This window comes from Macaca fascicularis, chromosome 9 (assembly GCF_037993035.2).
Source record: "Macaca fascicularis isolate 582-1 chromosome 9, T2T-MFA8v1.1".
NCBI lineage: Eukaryota > Metazoa > Chordata > Mammalia > Primates > Cercopithecidae > Macaca > Macaca fascicularis.
Window position 1 is genome coordinate 28,052,175 of NC_088383.1, and position 8,224 is coordinate 28,060,398.

Genomic DNA, 8,224 nt, shown 5'->3' on the forward strand with positions numbered 1-8,224 from the left:
TGCTCAGTAAATAAATATCATTTTTTAAACCTGTACATAAGAACCGTATCTGTCAGAAATAATTTTTTAGAGTGGATTCACTAGGCCAAAGGATAGGTTTTTTTAAATTTTTAGAGCTATGAGAAATTAAAATCCAAAGAAGTTGTATTGATTTATACCCTCCTAAGCAATATACCAATTTGCCATAGCCTATCCTACAATGTCAGCAAAGTGGTTTGTGCCAGTGGTATCTTACTTTGGTTTAATTTTGAATGTACTGCTTAGTATCCTTATCTTTCCTTTTTGAGTAAACTATCATATCTTTTGCATGCCTATTCCATTAAATAGTTTTCCTATTGGATTTTAGGATTTTCTTCTTGATTTGTATGTTAAAGAAATGACCACTTTTCTTGTGGTCAGAGTTACAAGCCTCCCCTCTCCCCTCATTTTTCTTATTGCCATGGCTTATTTTTGTAATTTAGTTAATGAATACTTTTCTTTCATGAATCCCGTTTTTTGTCATAATAAATTTTCTTTTTTTGTGATTATAATTGCTGTGGTTTGAATGAATGTGTCCCTCCAAAATTCAAAGGTTGGAACCCAAACCCCAATGTGATAGCCTTTAGAGGTGATTAAGTCATGATGGTAGACCTCTTGTGAATGGGATTAGTGACCTTATAAAAGGGCTGGAGATAACTAGCTAGGCCTTTTTGCCCTTCCTCTCTTTCGCCGGGTGAGGACATAGGCGTCCTTTCCTCCAGAGGGTGCAGCCACATGGCACCAACTTGGAAGCAAAGACTGGGCCCTCCAGACACCAAACCTGCCAACATCTTGATTTTGGACTTCCCCCATCCAGAACTGTGAGAAATAAATTCCTGTTGTTTGTAAACAGGATCTCAGATATTTTGTTATAACAGCACTAATGGACTAATACAATAATTATCTGCTTTTTAAAAATTTAAATATTAATCCATCTGAAATTTATTTTAGTTTAATGTAAGCAGTTAAGAATCAATGACATTAAGGGATTGTTGTCAACTAAAAACTGTGCTACCATTTCCATCATAATATGGAATTGTAATTGAAATATGGCTGTCCAGTCAAGGATTACATTTTCGAGTCCCCTTTGTTCCCTTGTGTGGCCTTGTGACCAGTAATCAGCTACAGAATGTAAGTGGAAGTGATGGGTGTTACTTCCAGACCAAGACCTTTAATAATTGCTCTGTCTCATCCCATCATCTAGACATAGGTGACAGAGGAACCTACTTGAACTGTGGTATATAAGCTGGCAGGAACCTGGGTTCCTGAAGCATTCCGGGCAAGATACCTAGTCACTGACCAGGAACATCTGTAGTGACTGTTACATGAGTGAGCGATATATTTGTATTGTGATAAGCCACTAAAATGTTGTGGCTTATTTATTAAAATGATCAGTTTGGCTTTACTACTGGATAACCCATGAAGACATAGCCGTCCCTAACACTCATATCTGAGCACACTTTATTTTACTTAGTCAGCACTCTACCTGTTGACATTGAAAGAGAGGTGTTAATTACATAGTGTTTGAAAAGGAGCTGGAAGAAAGGTGGTTTGTCAGTGGGTGTACTTCAGGATTAGCCAGTGTTAAAATTCTATTCAGTGCACTTGTGTCATCCACATCGGTAGATCTGACTATGGCAGTATCTGAAAGCAAAAAGCAGAAGTACATCAAACCAGTCCATGCTTATTTTAATTCAACTATCGATAATAATACTTCATTTGAAATAAGGCATCCAAAACAAATTTAAATGAGATGGTTTGCCAGGACAACAGAAGAAGCCAGTTTTGGCTGCAGAAGACAGAGTTAACAATTGCATTGGAATCTTGTCAATAACCCATATTAAGCAAAATACCCCTTTTTTGTTAATATAAGTGAATAATCAAAATTTATGTCTGAGGAATAGCATGAAGAAGGAGGAAGATGAGCTAATAAAATATCTAAAGTAATTGAAGGACAAATATTTGGTGATTAAATCAATGTTGAATTAAAAAATGATGAAGCATGGCCAGGCCCGGTGGCTCACACCTGTAATCCCAGCACTTTGGGAGGCCAAGGCAGGTGAATCACTTGAGGTCAGGAGTTTGAGAGCAACCTGGCTAACATGGTGAAACCCTGTCTTTACTAAAAATACAAAAAATTAGCTGGACATGGTGGTGCATGCTTGTAGTCCCAGCTACTCAGGAGGCTGAGACAGGAGAATTGCTTGAATCCGGGAGGCAGAGGTTGCAGTGAACCAAGATCGTGCCACTGCATGGCAACCTGGGCGACAGAGTGAGACTTTGTCTCAAAACAAAACAAAAAACAAAAAAAGATGAAGCATGAAAGTATGCACTTTAGTTTGTTGTCCAAAGTCAGTCACATTTTACAAATGCTTGTCTTTGAAGAAAGACTGACAATCAATCTAGTGCCTTACAATGTATTAAACTAGTTTGTAAATGAGTCCTCTATTCATTTTTGTTGCAATTTGTTCAAAATCAGTTGTGGATCTTTAATCGAAGTGTTTATTGGATAGAATTCCAACCAAACTTAAAGTTTTGAAACTTTTAACAAATTTCAATTATTAAAAACAAAATTTGTATTAGAAGCCATTGAAATTGTCACTACAAAAGTGAGGAAGGAAGTGAATATATACTATGAGAATAAAACACTGTATAAGATTTAAATTAGAAATTTTATAATTGTGTTTTTAAATGTGAACTTGTAAGAAGAATTATTTTTGGGCCGGGCATGGTGGCTCATGCCTGTAATCCCAGCACCTTGGGAGGCTGAGGTGCGTGGATCACTTAAGGTCAGGAGTTCGAGACCAGTCTGACCAACATGGTGAAACCTGGTCTCTATTAAAAATACAAAATTAGCTGGGCGTGGTGGCACATGCCTGTAACCCCAGGTACTTGGGAGGCTGAAGCAGGAAAATTGCTTGAATCTGGGAGGCGGAGGTTGCAGCTAGCTGAGATCATACCACTGTCCTCCAGCCTGGGCAACAAGAGTGAAATTGTCTCAAATATATGTATATCTATTTTGATGAGCTTCTGTTTTTATTTGGACAAATTTATATTCTGTAATGAATGGAATATTGAAAATGCCTATTTTGTAGCATCTTATTTGGTTTGACAAAACATTCAAGATAATTAGAACTAGAGATTACTTATTTTATTAGTTTTGCTTTATAAAGTGTTTCTTAAGAATGATACTCTGAATGAAGTAAAGAAGACAGTATCCATGTGTGATGGTTAATTTGTCATGTCCATTTGTCTGGACTACAATACCCAATCATTTAATCAAGTGCTCATCTAGATGTTGCTGTGAAGATAACTTGTGAAGATTATTAACATTTGCAATCAGTTCACTTTAAATAAAGTAGTTATCCTTTGTAATGTGGATGAGTCTCATCCAAGCAGTTGAATTGCCTTAACAGCAAACACAGGATTTCCCCCCAAAAGAAAAAGTTCTATCTCAAAACTGTGACATGAGCTCCTGCCCGAGAGTTTCTAGCTTACTGGCCTGCCATACAGATGTTGGTCTTGTCAGCCCCCACAATTCTAGCAGCCAATTCCTTGAAATATGCCAGATAGACAGTTAGATGTTAGAGAGAAAACGCACCATCCTACTGGTTCTGTTTCCCTGTAGGACTCTGACCTATATATATTTTGGTAGCAAGAGTTATTCCAGAGAAATAGAGTCTTAAGATTGAGTTTTATTAATTGAGTTTGAGTTTTTTGGAATGGTTCTCTAATCTGATTATATTTAAAGGAACAAATGACTGTATTTCCAGTGGTAAAGAGGGTACTAATAGACCATGCTGTGATGTGGCAGTAGATATGTAAAATATTATCATTGGTTACTCTTAAACACATGCTTATGAAAGGCAATGTCCTGCATGACCATGTATTTGATACCTTAAAACATATTAGTTTAACTAGTATAATACAGTTGACTAGTTGCTCCTAACTGCACTGGAGAAAGTGGGGAAAGAAAAGGATGATCTCAGAGCTTCACATTCTCAGCTCAAGCCCTTCCTAAAGGAACTGAAAGTTTTAATGTCTGTCCTTAAGGAAACCCTTATCTCCAGTATCTGTAGGACTAAGATTTCTGAAAACTAAACCCAGAGTTTCATTCTGCGAGTGGCTAAATTACAATGCAAACTGAATTTGCGAGTGGCTAAATTACAACGCAAACTGAATTTGCAGCTTTGCAAAGTGTCTTCTGTTAAATTGCGGGCATTGATTGGTTAGGAATGGGATCCTGAAAATTCGAATAGGGGTATATAGGAAGATGCTGATGAAGCTGGCTGGGGTCTTCAAACTCCTGTATTCTGCTGAATCTTTCTCACCAATAGAAGCAGTCCTCCCACCCCTGTCTGAATAAGTTAAGCCTGATTTTCCTAAGGAATCTGTAACGGTTTTCCTGGAGGTAATTTCCTTGCAAGATACTGCTGATTATTCTCAAAACTTATCCCAGATACCCCTTTTTGATTTTAGGCATATACATAGACTTAATTAAGTCCCAGTTGTTCCCAATGGGTTGGGTACAAACTGTGACCCATGAAGAGTAATGTTACACACCAAAAGAACCACATGATTTTTCCAATTTATACTGATAGAAATTTGGGGAATATGTGTGGCAATGGATATTAAAGCTGTAAGATAATGATGGAAAGAAAATACAGTTGGGTCAGTCTGAATTTACTGATATGGATTTACTAAACAGAGATTCTGGATTCAATGTTGCACCTCAAAGTATTAGAAAGGGCTTTAATAGTTTGATTGGCTGGTTGGCTGAAACATGAACCAAAAACTGGCCCACACTAAATGAAATGGAAATTCTAGCACTGCCTTCATATATTGCAGATGAGGTTATATATACTGGATTGGAATGTTAGGGTGGATTCATTATGTCAAACTTGCTTATCCATCAAGAGCAAGAGGACTAGAGGACACATCTTTCACCAAATTTATGAGGATTGAATTTGTCGAGAAGGCCCAGCATCCTTGAAGAACTCTGTGTTCACTTTTCTTTGTAAGCTGGAAATTACAGTGGATACTTCTGCCACTGAAATGGGGATAATTGAGTCCTAGGGTGACAGGAGTCAAGTGGTGACACTTAATTGCCAGAGACAGGGTGGATGTGGTTACCATAATCAAGTCAGTAATAAGAATATTCTAACTTGCAGAGACCCAACCATCTAGCATTAGCTACTTGATTATGGTGTCTCTAAAAGAGAAATACATGGGCAGACTATGAAATTTTATTAAATTTTACTGTATATGTGGAAGAATTTTAGGTCAAGTATACAGAAGTTTAACTTGAGTCATCAAAATAGAGAGCTGCAGCCACTCAATCAATTTCCAGACTTGATTCAGTTTGTAGACCCAGAACCCTTTGGATGAAGGGGAGGCTGGGTCTCCTTGATGAAAGATTTTACTGCCAAAAATTTGTGCTGTTAATTTTTCTCTTATCTTTCCCACAGGAGACTAAAGCCATTTACTAGGTGACTGTGCATTTGAGAAAAGGAAAAAATTGTATTTTGTGGGGAGTAATGGACACTATCTCTGAACTGACAGGATCCAAAATTTTCAGGACCCAAAATTTCACTGTGATCCACCAGTCAGAGTTTTGTCTTATGGAGGTCAGGTGAGTTTTAGACATCTCACAGTGTGTCCAGCATGTCTCTGGATCAATATTGTTATTTCCCCTGTTCCAGAAGGCACAGTTGGACGAGATACTCAGCAACTGGCAGATTTCCCACATTGGTCCCCTGACCTGTGGAGTGAGGGCTATTATGGTGGGAAAGGCCAAGTGGAAGCCACCAGGACTGCATGGACTTAGGATGTAAACTTAGCCAGTGGTGATTCCAATTGCAGCTGTTATTTCAGATGTGACTTTATTGCTTGAACAAGTGCTTTTACCCCCCAAGTACTTTATAGTAAATATCACCAGAAGTTGCTTTGCTTCAGCTGACAATGCCAGCAGTATACCTTTACTGTCCTACCTCATAGATATATAACTTTCCTGCCTTTTATCATTATTGAGTCTGTGTGGACTTTGCTTGCCTTTCCATTCCACAAGACATCACACTGGTTCATTACATTGATGATATTATGCTGACTGGACTTAGTGAGCAAAAAGTAATAACTACTCTTAAGTTATTGGTAAGACATTTGTATGTCAGAGTGTGGAAAATAGGCTGGGCAAGGTGGCTCATGCCTGTGATCCCAACAATTTGGGAGGTCAAGGTGGGAGGATTGCTTATGGCGAGGAGTTTAATACCAGCCTGATCCACATAGTGAGACCCCATCTATCTAAAAACAAAGAGGGCTGGGCACAGTGGCTCACACCTATAATCCCAGCACTTTGGGAAGCGAGGCATTTGGATCAGCTGAGGTCAGGAGTTCGAGACCAGCCTGGCCAACATGGTGAAACCCATCTCTACTAAAAATGCAAAAATTAGCTGGGTGTGCTGGTGGGCACCTGTAATCTCAGCTACTTAGGAGGCTGAGGCAGGAGAATTACTGGAACCTGGGAGGCTGATGTTGCAGTGAGCCGAGATCGCGCCATTGCTCTCCAGCCCGGGCTGACAACAGCGAGACTCCGTCTCAAAACAACAACAACAACAACAACAACAACAACAACAACAACAACAACGAGAATGGAAAATAGATCCCACAAAAATACAGGGGACTTTCACAGCCCCTGTATCCAATTTCTGTGGATAAATGATTGCATCTGTCTCTTCCTATAGCTAAAAATCAGGTACAATGCCTACTGGCCATCTCTGGTGGAAGCAACATATTCTTCATTTGGATATGCTACTCTGGCACATTTGCCAAGTGACCTGAAAAACTGCTAGTTTGTTGTTGTTGTTGTTGTTGTTGAGACGAAGTTTCCCTCTTGTTGCCCAGGCTGAAGTGCAATGGCGCGATCTTGCTCAATGCAACCTCTGCCTCCTGGGTTCAAATGATTCTCCTGCCTCAGCCTCCCGAGTAGCTTGGGTTACAGGCATACACTGCCATGCCTGGCTAATTTTGTATTTTTAGTAGTGACGGGGTTTCGCCATGTTGGTCAAGCTGCTCTCGAACTCCTGACCTCAGGTGATCCACCTGCCTAGGCCTCCCAAAGTGCTGGGATTACAGGCGTGAGCCACTGAGCCCAGCCTGGCTGCTGGTTTTAAGAGAAGGGTTCTGCAACAGGTCCAGGTATACAAGCTGTTCTGCCACTTGAGCCATATGATCTAGGAGATCCGAGCACCATTGGCATATAAAGATGCTATTTGTAGCCTTTGTAAGGCTTCTATAGGTGAATCACAGTGCAGAACCTTAGAATTCTGGAGGTAAGCCCTGCCATAGTCAGTGGATAACTATCCTCCTTTTGAGAAACAGCTGTTGTCTATCTACTGGGCCTTAGAAACTGAATGCTTAACCATGGGCTACCATGTGACCTGAGCTGACTCTTACAACCTAAGTGTTGTTTGAGCCAACAAACCATAAACTTGGGTGTGCAGAGCGATACTCCATCATCATACAGCAGTGATATATACAGGATCTGGCTTGAGGAGGCTCTGAAGGCACAGTAAATTACATGAAGTGGCCCAATTGCCCATCGTCCTTGCTCCTGCTACATTACCTTCTCTGCCCCAGCCCACCCTTATTATTTCACGGGGGATTCCCTATGATAGTTGACTGAGGAAGAGAAAACTAGGGCTTGGTTTATAGGTGGTTCTGCACTATGTGCAAGCACTACCCACAAGTGGATAGCTACAGTACTACAGTCCCTTTCTAGGACATCCTTGAGGGACAGCAGCAAAGGGAAGTCCTCCCAGAGAGCATTTGGCTGTTACTTTTGCTTGAAGGAGAGATGGCTAGAGGTATAAGTATATATTGATTCACGGACTGTGGCCAGTGGTTTGGCTGGATGGTCAGGTACTTGTGAGGAACGAAGTGAAAAAATTGGAGACAAGGAGATCTGGGAAAGAGGCATGTCTTGTGGAAAGATAGGCCTTTCTGAGTGGGAAGAAATGAAGGTATTTGTGTTTCATGTGAATGCTCACCAAAGGGTGAACTGCACAGAGGGGGATTTTAAAAATCAAGTGGATAAGATGGCCTGTTCTGTGGATAGCAGTCGGCTTACTTTACTCCTCAGCCCACCCTATCATCCCCCAATGGGCTCATGAACAAAGTGGCTATGTAGCAGAGATGGAGGTTGTGCATG